Source organism: Macaca nemestrina, chromosome 18 (assembly GCF_043159975.1).
Source record: "Macaca nemestrina isolate mMacNem1 chromosome 18, mMacNem.hap1, whole genome shotgun sequence".
In the NCBI taxonomy this organism is placed as follows: Eukaryota; Metazoa; Chordata; class Mammalia; order Primates; family Cercopithecidae; genus Macaca; species Macaca nemestrina.
In genome coordinates, this window is record NC_092142.1 from 70875247 (window position 1) to 70901192 (window position 25946).

Below are 25946 nucleotides of genomic sequence, written 5' to 3' on the forward strand. Positions count from 1 at the left end.
TAAATGGCTATTGGATTTGTCCTTTATTTGCATCAATTGATATGATCATGTGATTTAGCCTGTTAATATGGAGGTATATATAAATTGATTTTTAAAATATTGAACAAGTGGGCCAGGCATAGTGGCTCGTGACTGTAATCCTAGCACTTTGGGAGGCCGAGGCAGGTGGATCACCTGAGGTCAGGAGTTCGACACCAGCCAGGCCAACATGGTGAAACCCCATCTCTACTAAAAATACAAAAAATTAGCTGGGCGTGGTGGCACATGCCTGTAATCCCATCTACTTGCAGGGCGGAGGCAGAAGAATTTCTTGAATTCGGGAGGTGGAAGTTGCAGTGATCCGATATCATGCCACTGCTCTGCAGCCTAAGCAAAAGAGCGAGACTTTGTCTCAAAAAAAATTTTTTTTTAATTGAACAAGTGTTATATACCCAACTTGGTCATGATGTATAATTCTTTTTCCATATTGCTGAGTTGATTTTTTTTTTTTTGCACCCTTGTAAAAAGGGATATTGGTCTGTAGTTTTCTTTTTATCCTTCTTTCTTTTAAAAAAAAAAAAATTCCTGTTTTTGTCTGATTTTAGCATCAGTGCAATCCTAGCTTCATAAAATGAACTGGGAAATGCTCCCTCCTCTTCTGCTTTCTGGAATAGATTATGTAGAATTGGTGTTAAGTATTCCCTGAACATTTGGTAGAATTCTTCAGTGAAATAATCTGGACCCGGAGATTTTTCTTTGGTAATTTCAAAATTATAATTTTTTTTTTTTTTTCCCCTAAGACAGGGTCTCACTCTTTTGCCCAGGCTGGAGTACAGTGGCCCAAACCTGCCCCACTGCAGCCTCAGCCTCTTGGGCTCAGGTGATCCTTCCACCTCTGCCTCCCAGGTAACTGGGATTATAGGTGTGTTCCCCCATGCCCAGCTACCAATTTCTTTAATACTTGTAGGCTATTCAAATTATCTGTTTCATATTGGTGAATTATGATTATCTATTTTTTGAGTAATTGGTCCATTTCATCTAAGTTGTAAAATTCATATGTGTAGAGTTATCTGTAGCTCTTCATTTTTAAAATTTTTTTCAGGGTAGGCAATGATGTTGTTTTATTATTGATGTTGATAATTGCTGGAGAATTGTCAACTTTATAGATATCTTCAGAAAAAGCAGTTCATCATTTCACTCATTTTTTTCTGTTGTTTTCCTGTTTTGAATTTTATTTAGTTCTGCTCTTTTATTATTTCCTTCCTTCTGCTTGTTTTGGGTTCATTTTGCTCTTCTCTTTCTAGATTCTTAAGGTATAGCTTAGATTATTGATTTGAAACTTTTTCTCTTTTTCTGATGTATGTAGTTAGTAATGTAAGTTTATTGTATGCTGTGTACTACCACCAAAACCAAAAAATATATATAATTTTTAAAATGCCATTTACAACAATAAAAGACATTAAGTATAGAGGAATATATCTATAGAAGGTACAAAACTTTTAAAGAACACGTGATAAACCTTACTGAAAATTGAAAAATCTGAATATATGGTCAGAGAAACTATGTTTATAAATTATAAAGATGATGGTTCCCCCCAAATTAGTTCTAATCATCCCAATGAGATTCAAGTACTGTGCAGCCTAAAAGAATGATAAATGCTTATTATAGATACTGTTTCGTACTCATCAGATTAACAAAAAATAAATTATAATTGAAAATATTTATAAGCACAAATGTGGGGGGAAAACTCAAAAACTACAGGTAGTAGCATATACAGGTGCAGTTACTGGGAAGAACAGTTTGACAATATCTAGAAAAGTTGAACATTTTTATATGTCTTTATGAAACTCTCTTATATATCCACACTAACAGTTAAGATTAATGTTCACTTCTGCATTGTTAATAATCATGAAAAATCCAGAAAGCCTAATTGTCCATCCATAAGAGAAGGGATGAATATATTTGGGAATTTTTATTCAGTGGAATACATATAGCAATTAAGATAAATGAACTAGAACTACATGTATCATTAGGAAGAAAACTCTAAAACATAATATTGAGCATGAAAATATTATTGCAGAGTGTTTGCAGTATGCTAACATTAATATAAACTTCTAAAATGTGTGAAGCATTCTTGGGAATAATCAACATTAAATTCAGGGTGCAGTTTACATCCTGAGGTGGAGGAAGTTGGGGAATTTCAATAATGCTTAAACTAAGTATTTTCCATAATGCTTAAGCTGCAACTGTAATGTTCTTTTTTAAAAAATTAAGCAAATACAGAAATGTTAAATTTGACAAAACTAGATGGCTATATAGGTGTTAGTGGCATTATTCTTTTTACTTCTTTGTTTGCTTGAAATATGTGATAATTTAAAAAACTAAGAATAAAAACAAAAATATTTTGTTAACAGACCCAGAAACCATATGTACAACTTATTTTAACCATAAAAATCCCAAAAGAAAGAGGGGTAGTAAAAATTCTCAAAGATCACAATGAAAGAATAGTCAATGTGAGTAAACTTAATCAGTTTGTTCCTATGGGGCTAGCTAATAAGTGTTCGATTTATACCTCTGTATTTCAGGTACTGGGTATCTAGGAGCCCACAGGCTGAGCCTCACAGGACAACTATTTCTTCTCTTTTGTTGTTTATTTCTCTTTACCTATGTTCTAATATTTCTCTCTTCTATCTTCCCTAGATGTGATACTAGTCTAATGTTTTGTTCTTTCATCTGTTGATAAGAAGCAGGACACATATCTTTATTTCAATTGATCCCTTTTCTAAGTCAAAGGGCACACACACGAGAGACTTAAACCAAGTCTCTATGCCTATAAAAATCCTCAAAGAGGGTTTTTTCAAAAAGTAGGAGGTAACATTTTCAGGATCCTCCTGTAGAAGCCGATTTTCTTCTCCCTTTTATCTCTAGCCTTCTTCACATAGAAAGCTCTCTTTGTTGAAGTTCACTACCAGAACAAGTATGTATGTCAAGTGTTTGTTATCTATTGAAGGAGCTACTAATATGATAATATATAAGCTTAAACACACCTACAAATTATTTGTTAATTTATGTGAGAAAGGATCTAACCCATTTAATGTAATGTATTACATAGATTCATCTGACTATGAAGATTATGCCTGATTCATCTTAAAAATTGAAGACTTTGCTAATGTGTGTCACTGTTTTCTGAGCCAGCACAATAAAGTAATAGGACAAATTTTCAATTAGCAATCATTATATTTAGTTAAGCGCTATATATTTCGTTATCACCAAAAGGCAAATTTATGTTATTTATGTTGGGTGGTAATAAGTATCATAGAGGTGAATAAATCAGGTAAAGGGGGTATAGGGTGCCAGGGGTTATGGTGATTGCTCTTTTATAATGAGTGGTCAGGAAAAGTTTTCGACTCTGGGGAGAGAATGTTTCAGCTAGAGGGAGCAGCAATTATAAGGACCTGAAAGTGAGAGTATATTTGACACATTCCAGGAACAACAGGCAGATGAATGGAGGCTGGAATAGAGTGAGAGAGAAGAGAAATAGCAGGAAATGAGCAGAAGAGTGGGGATGAGGGAGTTTGGATCAAGTAGGGCCTAGTATTGGCTTTTATTTTGAACGAGACAGAAAGCCATTGAAGCATTTTGATCAGAGGATGGACCTGACCTGACTTCTGTTTTAAAAAGATCCCTTTGGCTATAGAGAAGAGAAGATACCTACTTGCCATTCCACCTTTATAATCTGGGGAAATTAATGAAATAATAATAGTAATGGTTAATTTTTTATGCTAATATTAACTGCACTATGTTTTTCAAGTATTCATTTCTTACCACAACACTATGAACTAGGATTATAATTATCTCTCATTTTACTAATGAGGAAAGTAAAACACAAAGAGGTTAAGTAAATAGGCTAAGGCCTCGTAGCCACTAAATAACAGAGGCTGAATTCAAACCCAGGCAGTCAGACTTCATCGCTTCCACTTTTAATTAACGAAAATGCCATACTGTCCCTTCTACTTCAGGTGGTATTATGAAGAATGCATGGATGTGGGTGTGAGTATGTATATCTTTAAAATGTTAAAATCCACCAAGTATATAAAACCAATGAAGTAATGGAAAGAACAGCGGTGGCTCACGCCTGTAATTCCCAGCACTTTGGGAGGCTGAGGCGGGCAGATCATGAGGTCAGGAGATCAAGACCATCCTAGCTAACACGGTGAAACCCCATCTCTACTAAAAATACAAAAAAATTAGCCAGGAGAGGTGGCAGGCCCCTGTAGTCCCAGCTACAGGCTGAGGCAGGAGAATGACGTGAACCCGGGAGACGGAGCTTGCAGTGAGCCGAGATAGCGCCACTACACTCCAGCCTGGGCGACAGAGCAAGACTCTGTCTCAAATAATAATAAATAAATAAATAAATAAATAAATAAATAAATAAATAAATGACTTCTATAAGTAGTTTTAGGGAGAGGGGGTAGAACTCATGGTAGATTTTTGATTTAAGGGAAAAAAATTGCTTGTAAAAGATGTGTGAAGAGAATATTACATTGAAGGAAGAACATTTCTGAAAATAGTTCATTAAAAGGCAAACTTAAAGATAAGAAAAGATTAAAATCTAAGTGGTAATGTTTAGTCTGGGTGAGAATTGACTGAAGCTGGATAAAATTAAATTTGAATAAGATCAGCAAGCATCATAAAGAACTAGAAGTGTTTTCGTCATCCTATAGAAAACTGATCCTCTGGTATACCACAATACTTTCTGAAAGTGTCTACATTAGTAATGATTAACGTGTTTGCTGGATTGAACTGGGTTTTAAAGATCAGTTCCATTTGGAAGGAGAATGTTTCTAGTGGTGGTTTAAGACACTTTTTTTCCTGTTCGGTATTTAAACTGAGTCATACAATTTGAGACTATTGTGTCACATTTTCCACCTTTCATTCTCCTCAAGAGGCAGTAGTCAGGAGAAACAGGAGTGATGAACATTAGTGGCAGAGTATGTGGTTACAATAGTCAATAAACCACAGGATGCTTCAGATTCTTAAACAGTTAAAAGAAAAAAAAAAGCCACTACATAGAGTCCATAGAAAGAGTGATTGTCTAAAGCTGGCACTCAGAGAGCAAGGACCCAGCCATAATTAAAGCTTCCCTATCCCATTGTAACTCCTTTTACATAGACATCCTGAGAGAACCCATAACCTTGACTGTCTGAATATTTTACAAACTAACAAAGCAGTTTTGTAAAGAAATAAACAAAAACAGTCTAGTACTTAATTACAATTGCAACAGTGTTAAACAGTCTTGCATGCAGATTAAAGAAAGCCTTCAGGCTTAGATTTTAAGACTTTAAACCAGTTCATTCTAATCTCTCCAGTCTCTTGTGATGACATAAAGTATCACGTCTTCAAAAATAACTGTTTAGGATTTGTATTTCAAATTTTTATTAAAATTCTTCCTTTCCCCTGGACTGATTTTTAAAGTTTGTCTGAATATATTCCATATTTAATTGCATAACACAGACTGATAAACACTTTTGGAGTGCCAGCTCTTTAACTGAACCTTTAATGGAACAGATATAAGCTGTTACTCTGTGAATTCTAAATTAGCCAAAAAGAGAAAACTGGGAAAATCCTGACAATACCTCAGTTTTAATATATCCCCTTTCTTCATTTCTTCAATTCCAGCTTTTATCTACTTGAATCTAATTAAGTTAGCTTAGATACAGACTTCCTAATAGAAGTAAGCTTTTAGAAATAAATTTAAAAAGCAGAAGACTTGTTTTGTTTCAGGAATAAGGTACAGAACATAACACAGTAGACAAGGAACAGAAGAGTGAATATGAGCTAAATCGTTTTTAAAACCACAGTCTTCAGGGTTGAAGAGAAGGGAGATGTTGATAGGGCAAATTAAAGAGGATTTTTGATATGAAAACAGAAAGTAAAGCTGCTTCTTGAATATATTTAAAATTAGCTCTTTAGATTGCCTATATAAAGCCGATATTTACTGAGCACCCATTATGTACCCAGAAGCACTTAGCTTGTATCAACTTACGTAATGCTCACAACTATATGAGATCTTTAGCATTATTTTCCCTATTTTACAAATGAGTAACTGAGGCCACAAACAGTGTATGTAATTAGATCAAAGTTATATACTTTGCGAGTAGTATTGCCTGGTTTGAAACTCAGTCTAGCATCAGAGCATGTGCCCTTAGCCACTGTGCTCAATCAACTCTAAATTAGCAATCCTTTACTTTGATGCCATACAGCAAATTTGAAAAAATTTTTTGTATGAGTCTTAGTATATTGTGTATCAGAGATGAAGATACCTTAAACATAAAGATATACCAAGATATGGGACCTATCAGACATGTAATAGCAACTTTCTGAGTTGGGAGCCAGATATGGTGTAAGTGTCATATCTGACTGGTTGAGAAACAGAATGGAGCTTCATTTCATACATTCAAACACATTTTCCTAATCTTTATACTTGTTTTGTTAAGATACACACTATTGAAGCTGTTTTCTAAATTTATCTTTTAAAAAAGTTTTGGAAAATCCTAGACAAAAATGGAAAGTTATTTGCAGCTGAAATTAATAGGAAATATTAACTATGGAGGTATCTGCCTTTAAAAAATAGGAGAATGCAACACATTGAAGATTATCTAATTTATTACAAAATTTAAATGCTAATAATGGTTGTGTTTTTTGATGGAACTATGAATTATTTTTTACCTTCTTTCTGCTTTTCTTTCCAGTTTTTCCTTCATTAACTTGTTTTCCTCATTATACTAGAAGTCACTTTGTTCATAAACTTGAAAGAAGAAATTTAACTAAAGATGATTCCATAATTAATTTATAATTTTTAAAAGGGACTGATTTAGCTTACCAGATTATAAACTCTTTTAGGGAAGCAAATTTCTTCTTCTTTGTAACTTCTCATAATGCCAATTCCTGCAGACAGTAGCAGCATAAGGTGTAATTATTGACAGAAGCCATTACTGTGGACCATTGAATTCACCCTGCCAAGAAGTGAAATGAAATTTAGAAAATTTAGAATTTTCAAAAGGTTGTGTAGAAGAAGCGAGTACTGAGGAATAGCGAGTCATGAAATGTAGGGAACTTAAAGCAGAGCAAGAAAAGCCCAGAAGTATCAGAGCTCCCCATACATTATTATGAAAGTATAGCCAACTTCAATTTCCACCAAAATTTTGCAATTTGCCTAAAGTAGCTCTTATGATTTCCTCAGAGACTTTTTATAAATATAAGGAAGGTAATATCAAAACCAAGCAAGGATAATACAGAAAAGAAAATTACAAACTGTCTTTCTCATGAACATAAATATAAGAATCCTAAACAAAATGTGAGCCAATTGAATCCAGCCATATATAGAAATTATTGTAAATTATGACGAACTGTGATTTATTCCAGAAATACACAGGTGGTTTAACATTTCCGAATAAATGTAATTCACCATATTAACAGAAAAAGGAGAGAGAGAGATCACATGATCATTTTGATAGATTTTTAAAATCTTTAATATTCATTCATAGTAAGACCTAGGAATAGAAAGATTAACTTCCTTAATCTGATTAAGAGGATCTACAAAAACCTACAGCAGAATTCAATATAAAATGCCCACTATCACTACTTCCACTCAGCATTGTATTGGAGGTCCTAACCAGTTTAATAAGTCAAGAAAAAGAAAGCGAAAGCATAAGCATTGGAAGAAGAAAGAAAATTGTCACTATTCACAAATAACCTATTGTATACATTAAAAATCTAAATGAATTTGCAATATTTATGTCTTTGGGATAGGCCATATTTCTTAAACAGAAAAAATAGTACTCTGTCAAGAAAAAATGGATTCATTAAACTTCTGTTTATCAAAAGACGCCCTTAAAAACTAAGAACTGTTCATCAAAAGATGCCCTTAAAAAGAGTAAAAAGGCATACCACAACCTAGAAGATATTTATAAAAGATGATCTGACAAAAGACTTGTATCCACAATATACAAATGACTCCTACAAATCTATAAGAAAAAGTCAGGTAACCAAAGGGAGAAATAGACAAAAGATTTAAATAGATGCTTCACCAAAGAGGATACCTAAGCAGTAATAAACATTTGAGAAGATGCTCACTCTTACTAGACATAAAGGAAGTGCAGATTAAAACAACCAGAACAATTAATATCCCAAGAGTTGGCAAGTAAACAGAGCTATTGGAATCCTCATTCACTGCTAGTGGAAGTATAAGTAGATTTTTAAAACCACTATAGAAAAGTGGCAGTGACTGCAAAGCAGAACATATGCATACCCTGTCCCAGCAGGGTTCCATTCTTAGGTGTGTACATGTCCACCAAATACATGTTTTAGAATGTTTACAACATGTATTTATAATAGCCCAACATCAGAAACAATCCAAATGTTTTTTAGCACTAGAATGAATAAATAAATGTGGTATAGTCGCGCAATGGAACACTTTACAGCAGAGGTCAGCGGATGTTTCCTGTAGAGGACCAAATAGTAAATATGCTAGACCTTGTGTGCCATGTGGGTTTCTGTTGCAGCTACTCAACTATATTGTGATAGCATGAAAGTAGCCATAGACAATACTTAAACAAAATAGAATGACTGTTTTGTAAAACAAACAAACAACATTTTATATGTGGACACTGAAATTTGAATTTCATAGAATTTTCACATGTAATGAACTATCTTTCTTTTGATTTTTTTTTTTTTAATGTAAAAATCTTTGGCTCACAGGCCATACAAAACAGGCAGTGGGCCAGATCTGACCTTAGTTTGTCAATCTCTGCTCTACAGCAATGAGAATGGACAAACTATAACTACATACATCACTGTGAATTAATGTCATATAATTTTTAAGTAAAAGAAGCTAGACACAAAAGAGTACATAGTAGAGCATTCTATTTACACAAAGTTCAAAAGTAGGCAGAATTATCTGAGATGTTAGAAGCAAGACAGATACTACCCTTGAGGGAGCTGGTAGTGACTGAAAACAAGCAAAGGGGAGCTTCTGGGTAACTAATAAAACATTCTGCTTCTTGATCTCGATGCTGGATACACAAGTGTGTGCAGCTAGTGAGAATTCATAGCATATTTTTATTTGTGCACTTTTCAATATGTATGTTACTTGAATAAAGACTTCATTAAAATGGGAAGCTATTAGTTATATGGAGTAGGAGAGGAAAGAACAGGTATATGTACAACAGTACTTTTCTACCTAAAAAAAAAAAAAAGAAAAGGCACAGCAACTAATGACAGATTTTTTTAAAGGACCATTAAAACGTTTAAAAATTATTAGGTCAATAACAAAATTCCAAAACAAAAGTGTGAAGATGAAATGAAATATTGTTATTAAATGGCTGAACTTTTCAACTCCTTTAAACTCTCTGATTTAAAAGATCATTTTTCTGTTTCTTAAGGCAAATAATATAGATAAGACTATATTGCTGAGGAAGTTCCCAAAAGGAAGAAATCAGAGGATCATTTGACATTTCACTAAACCTCTAGCCTTTTCAAGCATCTCTACATATGTACTGATTAGTTTTCTTCTGATGTCTTTGGATCCTGCTAGTGCTGTAGTTATAAGTCAGCCATAGTTGAGTCTCGACTGTGCAGCCTCGAGAAAATATAGCCTTTTCATATGATGCTATAGAACTGAAATGTAATTTTCATTTTTATACCCAGAGGACAAAAAAAATTATCTAAAAAGATATATACTTAAACTTGAAGTGATTTATGTTTCCATGGGTTGATTCCATTGTTTTGGTGGCATCTATGGGAGCTCTAAGAACTTATTTGGGATTTGCCATAGCAGCCAAGAAGAGAGTCCTGTGGCTACAGGACTCTATGAAATTTTACAATTAATGTTTAAGAAAGTATGGAGGGTAAAGCAAGCTATTATGTAATGACAAAACAATAAAAGAATTTTTACTTTTCATCTGTTTGTCACTCAACTTTGGAATAAGAAAAATATTGTTTTTTAAAGCTAGAATACCTTACTTGCTGAACTCTATAGCTCCTTGGAGTATTTGCATATTGTAACATTAACATATTTTCCATTGCTCTTATCATTCACCCTCATGGCAACATTACTGATAATTTTTAAACCAAATTTATTTTGTTTAAAACTTGCTTTATGTATATATATTTTGTCCTCTTGAATTGTCATCTTCATTCACATATCAGCACATACAGACTATTCTATCCTGATTTCTGGAATTTTTAATATTTAAAAAATTCTGCTGCTTATAGCTGTGATACCTGGTATTATTTATGGGTTTTCATAAAGGGGGGAGTCAAAAGGAAAAATACAGTACTGTCTGGCCTCTCTCTACCTTCTCCTTTTCTATCCCCCCTTTCCACAGAGGAGTTTAATTTTAAATGATAAATGTGGAAATTAGAGACCATCGAGAAAATCCAATTTGGTGAGGAGTTTTAAAAATCCCATAATAAACGCAGAGTGAAATGTATGATTTAATGCAGGGCACCAATGGCTGTTATTATGGGCTATTAGCAAATCGGGGCTGAGAGTGAATCTTTATCACTTGGTGAGTGCGGGTTGGTCCTGCCTTTCCCTCTGCTATTGATTTGTAGCCGCTTGTCATAATGACACCGGGAAGCAATGAATGGAAGATGTGCTTTTGATAGGATTCAGGGGGGTCTTGGAAGGGGGAAAGAAAATTCAGCAAGTTTTCTATCTCTTCTGCCTGATTAGATTTTTTTTCTTCTTTTAAGAGCTTTCACATTCCAATAAAAATGCTAAATCAGCGCTGTACCAGAATTGTTATGGTGTAAATAGCTAGTCACATTTAAAGGAGGAAAAGATAAAGAAATATCAACGAGACTATGTAATGTTAGATGAATTTGACTTTATAGAAATGGAGTTGCACGTGTATATGCTTGTGAGCACATGAAGAGCAGTGTGAAGAAGTGTCAGGCATAATACTGTAAGTATACACACTACATCAAGATACACCTATATTTTTGTAAGTATGTGATCATTTGCCTTCAGTATGTGACAGAAGGTGATTTAGCTTTGTATGAATGTGTCAATTTTATGAAGATCAATTCAGTTTTTGTTATGTGTTTATTTTGATAAAGACCACATAAGAAAGAGGTATATTTGTACTGATAATTAAGTAAATTTAATCTCCTGAATCTACTAGTCGTAGTAGAAATTTACTCAACATTTTTCAGATAGGAAAACCATACTGTTTGAGGACAAAGACACTCATGGGGTAATCCAATGAGGGTAAAAAAGATTTCTCTATAGAAAATCTACCTAAAATTTTCTTAGGGTAAGTTAGCTGTCAGCATATGGAAATAGTTATTTGTAGCCCAAGTATGTTTTTTCTATCCCCTTTAAAAGGAAACAATGGTTTTCCTTCCAGGCTCTTTTATTCCAAGACAATGCTAGGGATAAAAGTTCCTCTCTTTACATGCAAAAGTGCATGCATGCAGGCAGTGTGATGTTACAGCAATGGAAAGGGCTAATGTAAGCATGGAGGGAGGAGTACATTCAGTGAACATGTGACACCATTTTGACAGTTACATCAAATGATAAAATCTGCCTTCTCACCTGCTTTACTTCTCAGGTAGGTCTAGATGAGAGTAAGAAAAGCACAAATATTCCCCCTATAGTAAGTAGAATACCACGGTTAGATACTTATTAACTGCTTGTGGTGATCATTTATCCCTTTATCCTTTCTAGTTGAGGAAGACTAAAAAACTTTAAAATATAATGTTGCATGTAAGCAGAAACCATATATGAAAAATAAATCCCATCTGGATCCTTAAAAACAAACTTAAACACCAGAAGGTCTTCTAATCTATTGAAATATACCATGAAAAAATATATTTGGAGGCCTGGTTTACAGAATTTAATGTCAGGGAACCAAAAAGCAGCTGTGAAAAAAAAAAATCAAAACTATTAATCTAAGTGTATTTCTCACGTTTGTGAAGTAAAAAGGGCTGTATTATACTCTAGGTATTAATCTCACTAGAAGAGTGTGTGATTTAAAACCAACAGTAAATGAAATGGATGTTCATAGAGATGTGAACCAAGAACAGATAGACTATCTGTAGTTGGAACTTTGTGCTATAGAAGGACTACTTCCCATTAGTCATGCATACCTGAAAGGACTTTATGAGAACTTGCGTCTTTTCAGATGTTGAAACAATGAATACCCTTTAACAGAGAAGGTTTCCCAGGCAATGCAAACAGATACCAGAGTTCATATACTTCCATACCCCCGCACCTCCCATAAAAGGAGTATGCCTAAATTGTGATAAGTTAGAATGTTGCCATTTATTATGTATCATTTGTTAAAAACTAATTAAAGGCAGAAAGAGGCATTTCTCTTTTTTTCAGTGGCAGTTTTATTCTATGTAATGTAAGTGATTATTATTTGGTCTATATATAGCTGTTTCATACTACAATGAATTACCTGTATTAAAGTAATAATACCATATGTTCCCACAGCTTTTGTTCTAATGTAAAAGCACAATTAATCATTCCAAGAGCACGATGAGAGGTAGTCGTTTCCATATTTCATATCTATTAAGTGATTTCCACTGTTATCCACCCAAAAGTAATAGAGTTGAAAATAGAAATGTGAAACATTTCTGTTTTTCTCACCCTGTGGTTATATAAAATATATCTTATTCTATAAATTGAGATAAATTTAGAAAATAGTTTTTTCTGTCTATATTTTTATTTACTAGGAAATCTATTAAAAACTATAATAAAGTTTACTGTTGCTTTATTACATCCAGTGGTTATTTCTTCTTTCATAGTGACAGGATGAAAATTTTACTACTATTAAAAATTTTGGCTGGATGCAGTGGCTCACACCTGTAATCCCAGCACTTTGGGAGGCCGAGGCAGGCGGATCACAAAGTCAGGAGATTGAGACCATCCTGGCTCACACAGTGAAACCCCATCTCTACTAAAAATACAAAAAAAGTAGCCGGGCGTGGTGGCAGGCTCCTGTAATCCCAGCTACTTAGGAGGCTGAGGCAGGACAATGGCGTGAACCCTGGAGGTGCAGCTTGCAGTGAGCAAAGATTGCGCCACTGTAGCCAGCCTGGGCGACACAGCAAGACTCCGTCTCAAAAAAAAATAATAATAATAATAATTTACCTTTTGAGGGCTTCATAAATAAGATATATAAACTATCAACAATTTTTCTAATTGAGAGTAACTTGAATAAATACTGAAATGAGATTAGCGTTTGTTTATGAAGCACTTTCAAATATATTAAGTGTTAGTATCATTGTTATGATTGCTTTTATTATACTTGAACAACAGAGTAGTAGAAGAAAAAATAGTACTTGTGCATACATATAGAATGAGGGAAGGGAGAAACTCAAGACAAGAATAAATTCTTGTTTTTTTTAGAAATAGAAAACTGAAAAGAAAACAAATAGAATAAGATAGAAAGGGAATTAAAAATTCCCAGACATGAAAATATTAACACATAAGAGGTAATAAAAAACAGTAGATTGAAGAAACTGTCAAGATAAATGAAAATGAAGATGTTAAGCAGAATTTAACATAATGTTTTATACATCCATTATCTTCTTTAAGCTTTTGTGGGATAGGAAAAAAAAACATGATCTTTCCCAAAAGTGTACACAGCACACTAAAATTTCTATAAGCTCTGTGCATTATCACACTAATCCTCCCATTATCAACACTCCTATGTGGTTTCTGGCAAGAATTATTGCTCCCATTTGACAGAGGAGCTGAATCACAGTGGAGAACACTGACTTTTTCAAGGTCAATGGTGAGTCAGGGATAGAAATAGAACCTAGAGTTTTTTTTCTTACTCCAAGTATGTGGCCTTTTTATACCCATTTCTCTGTCTATTTTTGTCTTGGATTTGTTAAGTCCCTGTTCTATTTAGACACCATTCAAGGGATTTAGATAATACAAGTACCTGAAGAGCCATGTTTCAATAATATTTTATTTCTAAACATTGCCCCACTCTGGAAACATTAGGATATGTGCTACTTTTTCTTTGTACCTCTTATATTTTGGGTTGGTATTTTTTACAGATTTGTTTAATCTTTCATATGTTGCACACGTTTAACCTTATTTAGTGTGCATAATGCAGAATAACATTCCCCCACCTTAAAAACAAACTAAAAGAAGAAAATATTAAGCAAATCTAGTGGGTTCGTGAATTCTGATCCTTTCCTCAGTGTTTTTACTTCCTTATTTACCAGAAGACAATTTCAGAGATCTTATTTTTGCCCATGTTTCTGAGCCAAGTGTTTGATTGATCTTCACTTTAATTATTAAAGTGATAGAAATACGTAAACATATATATGTATATAGACATGTCACATACTTGTGTTCATTAACATTCTTCTTAGTCCTTTCTTAGTATTGAGCTTTTCATAATCTTTCTCATGCTATGTCTGTAATTCATTATGTAAATAAGCTCTTTTAAAAGAGAAAAAGTTATGCCGAGGATAGAGTGATAATTTATGAAGTTACTAGTCTCACAGTTCAAATTTCTTGGTGTGTATTAGACAATGAAAACACTGATTTCCTTCATTTCTTTAAATTTCTTTGTACTTGTGTCAAAACTGTTCAGAGGAATATATTGATGTTATGTAATGCTCTCTTTTGAAATATCCCATTTTCCCCCCCTGGAATTTAAAGATATACTCACTTTATAGTCAAGTAATTTGTTTTTCTTATGTTCTCCCTTTTGGATTTTATTAAGCATGAACAAAATCTTGACTGTCACCAGAAATAAAAATTTCAGCACAAATACACTTATGAGAAATTAGGGAAGTTTCCAGAGGTTGAGAGAAGCAAATTATTGTCACCACTATTTTTTTCTGATGGAACAAACTCCTGTTTTCCTAAGTACTAAAATTCTTAGTACATTCTAATGTTAGCAGTGTACTTACATTTTATGCAAATTGTTTTCTTTAAAAACTAGCCTTTGAACAAAAGGTGCATTATTTTTTAAAGTGGATGTCCCTTATTTTATAAAAGTTTTTAAAAGAAAACCTATAACTCTTTAATATAGTGTTATAGTTTTACTTAGCTGACATTAAAAGCCAGAAAATTGTTCTAAAGCGTCATTTATCTTTCTTGGCTGCAATGCCAAGGAAAACCTAAGGTTCAGTGTAACCAGAACACTATGGGGGAAAAAAAAAAAAGTTATTTCATGTGCATGCAACACTAGAGGGCACTCTTTAGCAGGTTGCAAGATAGGGACTTTCTTACTGGTATCAAAGCCTGGCTTGGTGATGGAGGTAAGGGTTTGAGGAGTTCAGAGGTTTGGGCAGGTGCGGGGTGAAAAAATGGCATTTAACCTTTTATAATATCTACTCTTCCCAAAAAACTAGAATACCACAATCAATGCCAATAATACTATGTCTCTTAAAACATATTCTTAAAATTGTTCGTGAAGCATGTATTTCTTAGAGATTAATAATCTTAGTTACTTCTGCATAAGTGTTTCTTTATATATGAATTGAATACCACTTATTTAACTTGTTTTTAAAATTAAGTACTGTATGGTTGTTCACCCTATGTTTTGGTTTACATCAGTATTTTCTACAGCAGATAGAAAAAGTAACAAGTTTTGATACTTTGTGTCTGAAAAAAGAAGTCTATTTTTTATTTTTTTAATTTGAAAAAGCTGAAATTAAAACCAAAGTAACATTTTTTGTCCTCTCTAATAAACCTTTTATTTCTGTCTTTTGATCCACTATAGATGAGACCTCCTTTTTCTTTTGATTTTGCTTTAAAGCAGCCTCTTTGCATATACTAATCGCATTCTCATGCTTATTATTTTATCCTGGTTCACAAAAGGGATATGATCTCTGAATCATGTATTTTCTCTTACAATCTTTTGTTTTTTCCTTCTTTTCTTTTTTTACATTTCATTTTCCCTTTCTTAGTAAACCATGCTATAAGGCTGCAAGAATAAGAGTACTCTAAAGCTTATTAACCAGTTTTTCTGACATGAAAAATGCTAAATCTACTTAAGCAATTAGCATGTCCAAGCCTAACTATAGTAGAGATACAATCAACAGATCACCAGTATTAAATGATATTTAGAAGGCAGCAACGCATAGCAGTTAGAGATTGGACTTTTGAGTTAGATCAACTTCAGTTCCTACTCGCTATGCGACAGTGAGCAATTTTTTATTTGACATCTGTAAGCCTTAATTCCCTACCCATAAAAATGGGAATAATAATGGTAATTATACTTTAAGTCAGAGTTGAGGACTGAAGAAGATTTTATATGTGTGTGTGTATGTATGTGTGTGTGTCTGTGTGTTTATATATAAATATGTTATATATATAATTGCATATAGCAAATAGTAAAAACAGGTATGCTGTTATTTATTATTCAGATTTAGCTGAGATCTCTATTAATATTGCCCTGTATGCATTTCATTTTTTTTGCAGTACCTTTTAGATACAAAATTTTAAAATTATGTACTTGATTTTTGTTAGCTTTTGAGCAACAACAAAACGATGTACATCAGAGATAGCACTGCCTTGACTTTGAAAGACCTTTGACAATAAAATCCAAGGCCAGGACTAGGGTGAGGCTAGGAAGGTGCTTATATAGCAAAATTTAAGGAGGTACCCACTTTCAGGTGTCAGCCTAGCGCTTACATGACCCTGGGATTGAGAGACTCCTTAAATTTTACACCATAGGCATTTCTCTTACCTCATCCCAGTCTTGGCCCTGATATAAACCTTAATTTTCACTTTGGCTTTTTCCTTAAGTTCATGAAATAAATGCTTATGGAAAAAGATAATTTGCATATAGCTTAATCAGTCTGCAGAGGCTGGGCACAGAAAAGCTTCAAGAACCTTATTCAAGACCTTCCAAACTGTGGATGGACTTGAACACTCAAGGCATCTTTGTTGTTCAGATGGGTATTTGGCTCATAATAATAAAATGCCTTAAATATCTTTAATGCTAAAAATGATACAACCCTTTTTTTCAGGCATATTATGACCTAAAAATTCAACTTCAGTCATTAAATCCTTGTGGCAACTAAACTTATCTCTGGCACAGCATGTTTTAGGACATTCTAGTAAGGTTACCAATCACGTATATTGCACACAAGTCATTTCAGCTGCAAATAAAATAAATAAAATTCGAATCACTGATGTTATATCCAGAAGCTGAAATTGCATGCAAGTTTAGACTATAAATACCTACATTGCAATTTATTGAAGTGACAATTCTAGTATTTGTTCTGGTCATCATTAAGAGTTACACATGTATAAAAATTTTGTATCTGATCAGAGAACCAGCATTCCTGCTCTTAAGAGACATTGTGTCCACATTCCACTCAGTTCCAAAGCACTCCTTATGCTAATAGTGCAAACACTTGCTCTCTTATTACTGCTATAGTTTGGTTTGTTTGACCCCTTCAAATCTCATGTTGAAATTTGATTTCTAATGTTGGAGACGAGGCTTAATGGGAGGTGTTTGGGTCATGGGGGCATATCCTTCATCATTAGATTTGTCCTCTCTGGGGGTAAGTGAGTTCTCATTCTATTAGTTCTTATGAGAGCTGGTTGTTAAAAGTAGCCTGGCACAAACCCCCAGTCCCCCTGCTTTCTCTGCTTCCTCTCTCGCCATGTGATCTCTGTGCATGCCAGCTCCTCTTTAACTTCTGACATGAGGGGAAGCAGCCTAAAGCCCTTAGCAGAAGTAGATGCTGGTGCCAAGCCTCTTGTACAGCCTGCAGAACTGTGAGCCAAATAAACCTCTTTTCTTTGTAAATTACCCAGCCTTAGGTATTTCTTTATAGCAATACTAAGCAGACTAAGACAATAACTTTATTTTGAAATTTAAACTCAGTTAAAGCTTATGTATTTGCCTAATTTGACTTTATTCTTATACTTTCTGGGGACCCCAATATTTCAATACTTACAAACATAAAGGCACAAGCATTTTTTTTAAAAAGTATAAGCATAAAATAAGGTTTCTTGATTTTATAATAATACCCAAAGCTATCTACTTACAAGCCTTTCCTAGTTCTCTTGATTTTCAAATTCTTGTCACTTAGTAAACTTTCAACTTTTTCTATGGCTGTGATCCTTATTGGGTATCGTAAACTGAGTTAGATTTTCATATAGCCCAAGAAAAACTAAGTCTTTTGACATTGATAACTTTCTGGGAAATACTACTTTCTGTGAGTCAAAACTGAAACCAGTTCCTAAACAGAGTTACTGTTGGATGCTGTATTGCTGATGATTATACTTTTTATGGTTTTATGATATGAAGCAATTTAAGGTAACTGAGCGGGAGATTTCTGTCATTTGTGTAAACCAGACTCATTTTATGTTCCTAAAATCTTTGTTCTCCCATAGTTCTATCAAATTAAAGCTGCCGTACTCTGTTCCCACATTATTACTTCAAAAATCCAGTGTTGCACTCTGCACACAAGTCTTCACAAGACTTTGACTGTTAAAGTCTTCACAAGACTTTGCTACTGTTTTTGATTTAATATAAGAAGTACTAAGAAAGCAGCCCAGTAGAATAGTCAGGAGCTCAGCCGTATGTTTGAACTCTGGCTTCTGAATAAGTTAAATTACTTCCCAAAGCTTTACCCTCTTTATATGCACCATGAGAATAATGATAGTACCTATCCCATAAAATGATTATGATGTTCAATTAAGATAAAACATTGAAATGCTGATTATTATTTGACATTGGAAGGCTTGTGAGAATTTGATACGGTAAATATGTTCTTTTTTCCAAAAAGCCTTAAAATTATGTGTTTTTACATTTTTTAAACAGTTATAGAATGCTTTCTCCCTTAGGAGATCTCATTTATACTCAGGTTTCCATTATATGCCTTTGATTCTTTTAATTTGCATTCCTTGTTCTTATTCTGTTTCTACATGACATCTCTAAACATAGCTCAAAATTAACATGTCCAAATATGAACTCCTGATCTTCAAATAACCCCCTACTTTAAAAATAAAGAAAAAAATCTGTTCTTTTGTCCCGTATTCCTTACTTTTTGTAAATGACTTAACTAATTGCAGAGACATTAGAATTATTTTTGATAATTCCCTCCCCATGTCTACTTCATCACCTAACGTCCATTTTACCTTACAAATATCTTTTGAATTCAGCCACTTATGTCAATTTCCACTGCTACCGTCCTAGGCCAAATTACCATGATGTTTCACCTGGCCTACCACAAAAGCTTCCTGTTTTTTCAACATTCGTTCTTACCTCTGACAACTATTTCTCCATATCACAACCAAAGTGATCTTTTAAAAATCTGGTCATTTGTCTCCTGTTGGTGAAACTTTTCAAAGGCTTCCTATTTTCCCTAAAATGAAGACTACCATCTTTAATATGGCATTCTAAGCTAAGCATGATCTGAACTTAGTGTCATGCTCCAACTTCATTACATCACATTCTTCCCCCTACTATTTCAGCTACATACCTATTAACTTGGATCTTTGGACAAGCCTTTCCTTCTACCTACAAATACCATTTTCATCCCATTCCTCCCTTTCCTAGATAATCTCTACTCATCCTTCAGATCTCAGCTTAAAATTGAGTTCCTCATGAAAATCTTCCTATACTCTCATACGTTCCCCAGCAAACCGAATCAGTCCCCTACTGTGCATTCAGAGCTCCCTATGTTTTTATAACACTTACACAATTTTTTATAAGATATAGTTATGTGATTAATGTCTATAAACTATGGGATCTATATCTAGTTTTTCTCTCAATTGAGTAACCTATGCTCACAAAGCTGGCTGGAACATAGTAAATATTGCCAAGTGAGAAAGAGAAAGTCGTCTGACTTGGTAAAATAATGGCAATGTTCTGGATCTTTAGATAGCCAAGAAACCTTAGAAATCATTACATTATATATAATTGTTTTATAGATTAGGAAGCAACAGGCCGGGCACGGTGGCTCATGCCTGTAATCCCAGCACTTTGGGAGGCCGAGGCAGGCAGATCACAAGGTCAGGAGAGTGAGACCATCCTGACTAACACGGTGAAACCCCGTCTCTACTAAAAATACAAAAAAATTAGCCGGGCGTGGTGGCGGGTGCCTGTAGTCCCAGCTACTCGGGAGGCTCAGGCAGGACAATGGCATGAACCCGGGAGGCAGAGCTTGCAGTGAGCAGTGTTCGCACCACTGCTCTCCAGCCTGGGCGACAGGGTGAGACTCTGTCTCAAAAAAAAAAGCAACATTTTTGCTGTCATTTGTATTAGCTTCCTTAAATTATGCTTGTCTTATTGTACATCATCTATCAATAATCAGGATAGTCTTTGAAATTCTCTGTGTGAAATATTATTTATTTGTTAATATTTACAGATCTGGTGTATTTTAAAATAAATGGTCACATAAACAAAATATTGTATTACACCGTCATCCACAAACGGTTATCGCATGCTGGTGCTCACTTTACACATATGCCATTTTGGCTGATGCACTCACCCCATGGAACCTATTGTTTGCAAACAGTGCCTAAGGATCCCTATCTTTTTTTGAAGATTAACTCTAAGCAGATCTTGTTCCTTCTTACCATGTGTACATGGGAATTATCAGCCTTAAACATGTATCTTTTTATGAGACCCTATTGAGAATAAGATAGCTCCCTCTGTTTCATTTTACAAAGAGAAACTTGCCATTGGTGGTCATTCTTCAGAAACAATAGCTTTATCATGACATCTGTTTTTTTCCTAGAGACAAACAAGCAGGTACAATACCTGCCCTTTAAGGTATTGCTTACCTTAAAGGGCAAAATAGAGGAAACAAATAAAAAACAAAGAAGAAAAATCTATGGTCTTCAGTTATCTATGGATATTTGGCTTACCTGTTGTAAACAATTGGCTTTTAGGTTCCTAATACAGCTCCTAGAATTACTGTTTTAGTCTGTACTTTTTATTTTCACTGACGTGAATTTATCTTTGTCATAATGAGTTGAAAACTCTGAAGACACAAGAAATTGGTTCTCAAACCTACTAATTTACTGTCTTCATTAACTTAACATATTCTTTCATAATAGCTCTCTACATCTAAGCCAAGATTTAAAAAAAAAAAAAAAAAAATGGTTTTCAACCCTGTTACTCATTTTGGGTTTATTTGTTGAGACGCCACACAGATGAATATTAGTTGCCCTTGTGGTTTGGAAGTGCAGAAATACATAAACATAAACTGAGTGTTAGTATATTCCTTCAGAATACTGCAAAATAGCAACAACTTTCATTTGTTGTTTCCTGCAGTAGATTTGTTACCTACAAGAGTGTAGGTAAAGATCTTAACATCATGGTTTTTACTGTTTGAGTTACAAAATAATAACCCCCAATCTCAGAGTTGGGTTTTTTCTTTAAAGCTGTTAGATTTAAAACCTTGTTAAATTTTACATCGATTAAATTGTCTTAATATACTTACTTTCCTCTACTGAAACTTAAGGAAGACTGCAAGTAACATTTATAACAATGTGCGATTGCTTTACTGAAAATATCCTAGTATTCTGACTCCCAGTGAGAGCGGTTTTGAATAATGCTTTGTGGTGCTCAATGCTATGGGTCCTAGCATCCTAGTTTCCCTTTAATAACACATGATGAATTTAGCATGCATTTATTTATTTAGATAGTTTTTAAACCTGATTTTTTTTTCTCTCGAAGCAACGATTTTTTATTTCTTTCTTTTTAAGGGCAGGATCTTGCTGTGTTGCCCAGGCTAGTCTCAAACTCCTGGATTCAAGCGATTCTCATGCCTTAGCCCCTCATGCAGCAGGAATACATGTGTGTGCCACTGTGCTCAGCTAGTATCTCATTAATTAGTTTTTTTTTTTTTAGACAAAGTCTCACTATGTTGACCAGGCTGGGAAATAGCAATTTCTGAAACTTTACTTTGTTTTGTCAAGTAATCTTCTGTCTTGTTTTGTTTCATCATATTGGTTCTGTGTTTACCACTTTTAAGCTTCAAAAGATGCTCCTGTCTGGGTGTGGTGGTTCGTGTCTATCATTCTAGTGCTTTGGGAGGCCAAGGTAGGAGGATCACTTGAGGCCAAGAGTTTGAGACCAGCCTGGGTAATGTAGTGAGACCCCATCTGCCCCCCAGAATTGAAACAAACTAGCTGAGTGTGGTGGTGCATGCCTGTTGTCCTAGCTACTTGGGATTCTGAGGTGAGAAGATTGCTTGAGCCCAGGAATTTGAGGCTGCAGTACGCTATGATTGTGCCACTGCTCTCCAGCCTGGGTGCAGAGCAAGGCCCTGTCTCTAAAACAAGCAAACAAAACAAAAAACAAAAGGTGCCCCTGATTTTAGGATTTGGTAAATCAGTTTTCATTCTGTAAAAAACCTCCTTTATTCTCAGCTTTCCAGACAGACATCTTAATTGTTTTGAGTTTGTCTTCCCATTCCCTGACTTCTTTGATTGTAGTGACCTTTATTTAATGTTTAACATCTCTGATCTGAACCTAGCATATCAAGCATGAGTGAATCATAGTTACTTTTTGAATTCATTCTTATATGGTATATTTTTCCAATGGTGCCAGGATTTTGTTTTTTAATTATAACTTTTACTGCTCCAACACAGTACGTTAAACTGTGCAGGGAGCACTTAGTAACTCCCTAAGAAAGTCACACATTAACATAATGGATTATTTTTTGGCCTCTAAAAGTTGAATTGCCTTTATTAGTTAATATTTCTCTAAGTGTTACTTCTGACATTCATTGTCTTTTGAGCATGTAGCTTTAATTCGGATGGAAGTTAGCTTCAAATTTTTACATTTTAACTTTCTCTGATCAGTGAGTTGATTTGGTAGATAATGCATTTAAAATAGCATTATAACCACATATGCACTTATTCATACCTAATATACACAATATGTTTCCTCAGTACCTCCCATCTTTGGAAAAGTTTGGAAGAGAAAATTTCAGGGAACTGTGGCTTTTGTTATTTTATAGAGTTATTTGCCTTGATATGTGGATACTTTTACTTCTATTTGAAAGATAGTTATTCTCAACCATTAATCAAATATTGTTTCTAGTTATGTTCAATTACAATATGAACTAAGTGTTTGCTTTATTTTCTATATCATTTATTTTTATTATACTGGCACTGCCTGGTTTTGAGATGCAGATAGCTGTGTTTCTGTAGTGATGAGAATTGGAGGAATGAGGGAACTTATACACCAAAAATGGTTAAGTTATTCTTTCTTACAAAGAAGCCTCAGAATGTTCCTCTACAAAGAAAGCATCTAGGGAATGTGACATCATCAATATGGCAGAACAGGAGAATCTAGCTTTCATTCCCCTCAAGGAAACACCAATTTGTGTAACTACCCACAGACGAGAATAGATTTTGTGGGAGCCACAAAATCTAGCTGAGAGTTTCCAGCACACTGGTGGAGCAAAAAATCTGAGAGTGGAAACATTGAAGAGTAAGAAGAGCAATTTCATTTTACTAATATCACCCTTCCTTAAAGTACCACATCTTTGTGCCAAAAGAGGCCCCCTTGACCCACAATTTCTCTCATGAGGGAAAGTGAGAGCAAAGTGAGGGCCTGAGTTACCCAGCCTTGTGGGATGCTGCCTGAGAGTCTCACATCATCTTGCCCCACCCAGAATACCAAGGGGATCTACATGGCTGAATAATCCAATGGTAGCTAGGAGTAGGGAGAAGAAGTGAACACTCACAGCAACTGGCATGCAGTTTTCAACGGCCAGCCACAGATATAGTTAACTGGTTCATGGAGTCCATCAAGAGATCCGCCCACAAATCCTGCAGGACAACTTTCCCATATACACTCCCAACAAGTTGCTGTGCCCCCTTAGGACCCCATTCACCACCACCACCATGGATGGTACCCCGTGCGTCCCTGGTGCATGGCCTGTGCAAGCTCCCTCAGACAGTGTATGGATCTCAGTAGCCAATATGTATCTTAAAAGCCTGATCTACTGGTTTGTGAGAAAGCACACAACCTTAAACACTTCAGGGCACAGCTCTGGGGAAAATAAATGAAAGGTTATTGGCACCAGTCCCAGCTTTGTAGGATGACGAGAAGGCACACAGTATTAAGATTTCCCCATAAGAGGAAACAAGAGGAGTGAAGCAAATGCATTCATGGTAAAGGTCTGAGAAACCTTCAGCATCTCTAACCAGGCTCACTGGTGAAAGTCTTTCTCTCTTCATGGTAATCAATAAAGACAGGAAAAGTTGACTGTTTCTTCAAACATGAAGGCTTCAAGGAACATGAAGATTCAAGGAAGTATACTACCACTAAAGAATTACCAGTCTTTTGAAATTATCTAGTGAGAAGAACAAAAATATAAAAGAATGAAAAGGATGAAGAAAGCATATGGGATGATGGGACACCATCAAGTGAACCAAAATATGCATTATGAGATTCCCAGAAGTAGCTCAGAAAGAGAAAGAGGAAGAAAGTTTATTTAAAGATAGAATGAAAGATAGCTTCCCAAATCTGGAAATAGAAATAAGCATGCAGTTCCATGAAGCCCAAAACAACTCCAAATAGGTTAAGCATAATGAGGTCATCACTGAGACACATTAAAATCAAATTATCAAAAGTCAAAGATAAAGAGAATTTTGAAAACAGAAGGGGTTTTTGTCACATACAAAGGGCCCATTATAAGACTATCAGCAGATTTCTCAGCAGAAACTTTACAGGCCAGGAAAGAGTGGGATGATATATTCAAAGTGATGAAAGAAAATAGCTGCTAACCAAGAATAGCATGCCTGACAAAGGTGTCCTTCAGAAATAAGGGAGAGATAAAGATTTTCACAAGCAAACAAAAGCTGAGGGAGTTTATCACCACTAGACCTGCCTTACAAGAAATGCTAAGGGAAGTTCTTCAGGTTGAAATGAAAGGATGCTTATTAGCATCAGGAAAATATATGAAGGTATAAAACTCAGTAATAAAGGTAAATACATAGTCAAATTAGAATAGTCTAATACTGTAATGGTGGTATGTAAATCACTTTAACTTTATGATGAAGGTTAAAAATACAAATGTGTAAAAATAACCAGCTACAAAAATTTAATTGATACACAGTACAAAAAGATGTAAATTGTGGTATCAATAACAGAAAATGTTGGCAGGGTGAGTAAAAGTATAAAGTTTTTGTATGTGACCAACATTAAGCTGCTGTCAGTTTAAAATAGACTGTTATAAACTATAAGATGCTTTATATAACCTTCATGATACTCACAAAGCCAAACTCATAATAAATACGTACAAGACAAAGAAAAAGAAATAAAATCATACCACTTTAAAAAAAAAAAAAAAAGCAAGAGAGGAAGAAAGGAACAAAGGAACTATAAAATAATCAGTTTTATTCAAATGGCAACAGTAAGTTCTGACCTATCAATTAATTTAAATGTAAATGTATTAAATTCCCCAATCAAAAAGCAGAGTAACCCAATGGATTAAAAAAACATGATTTGACTATAGGCTACCTGCAAGAAACTCACTTTAGAATTAAGAAGACACATGGGCTGAAAGTCAAGGGATAGAAAAAGATATTCCATGCAAAAAGTAACCAAAAGAGAGCAAGAGTGTCTGTCTGTCACAGAGATAAAGAATATTTCTGTGTAATCACAAAGGGATCAATTCATCAAGAGGATATAATATTTGTAAATTTATATGTACTCAGTGTTGGAACACTGAAAAATACAAAGCAAATATTAACAGAATTGAAGGGAGAAATAGACAACAACATAATAGTAGAGGACTTTGATACTCTGCTTTCAACAATGGATAGATCATCCAGACAGAAAATCAATAAGGAAATGTCAGACTTGAACAAATGGACCTAACAAACATATACAGAACGTTCCATCCAATAGCAGCAGAATACACATTCTTCTCAAGGGCACAAGTACGATTTTCCAAAATACATTACGTGTAGGCCACAAACCAAGTCTTAACACATT

General features: G+C 34.5%; 1 long non-coding RNA gene across 1 annotated transcript in view; it reads right to left on the bottom strand.

Moving 5' to 3' along the window:
- The window catches only part of LOC105491334 (uncharacterized), a 371652-nt gene that overhangs the window by 316247 nt on the left and 29459 nt on the right, over nucleotides 1-25946 (bottom strand). The window contains exons 2-3 of the long non-coding RNA XR_011616557.1: nucleotides 11582-11637; nucleotides 6863-6995 (exon numbers count right to left, since the gene is read on the bottom strand). This is a non-coding gene — a long non-coding RNA (uncharacterized lncRNA). The remainder of the gene's footprint in view (nucleotides 1-6862; nucleotides 6996-11581; nucleotides 11638-25946) is intronic.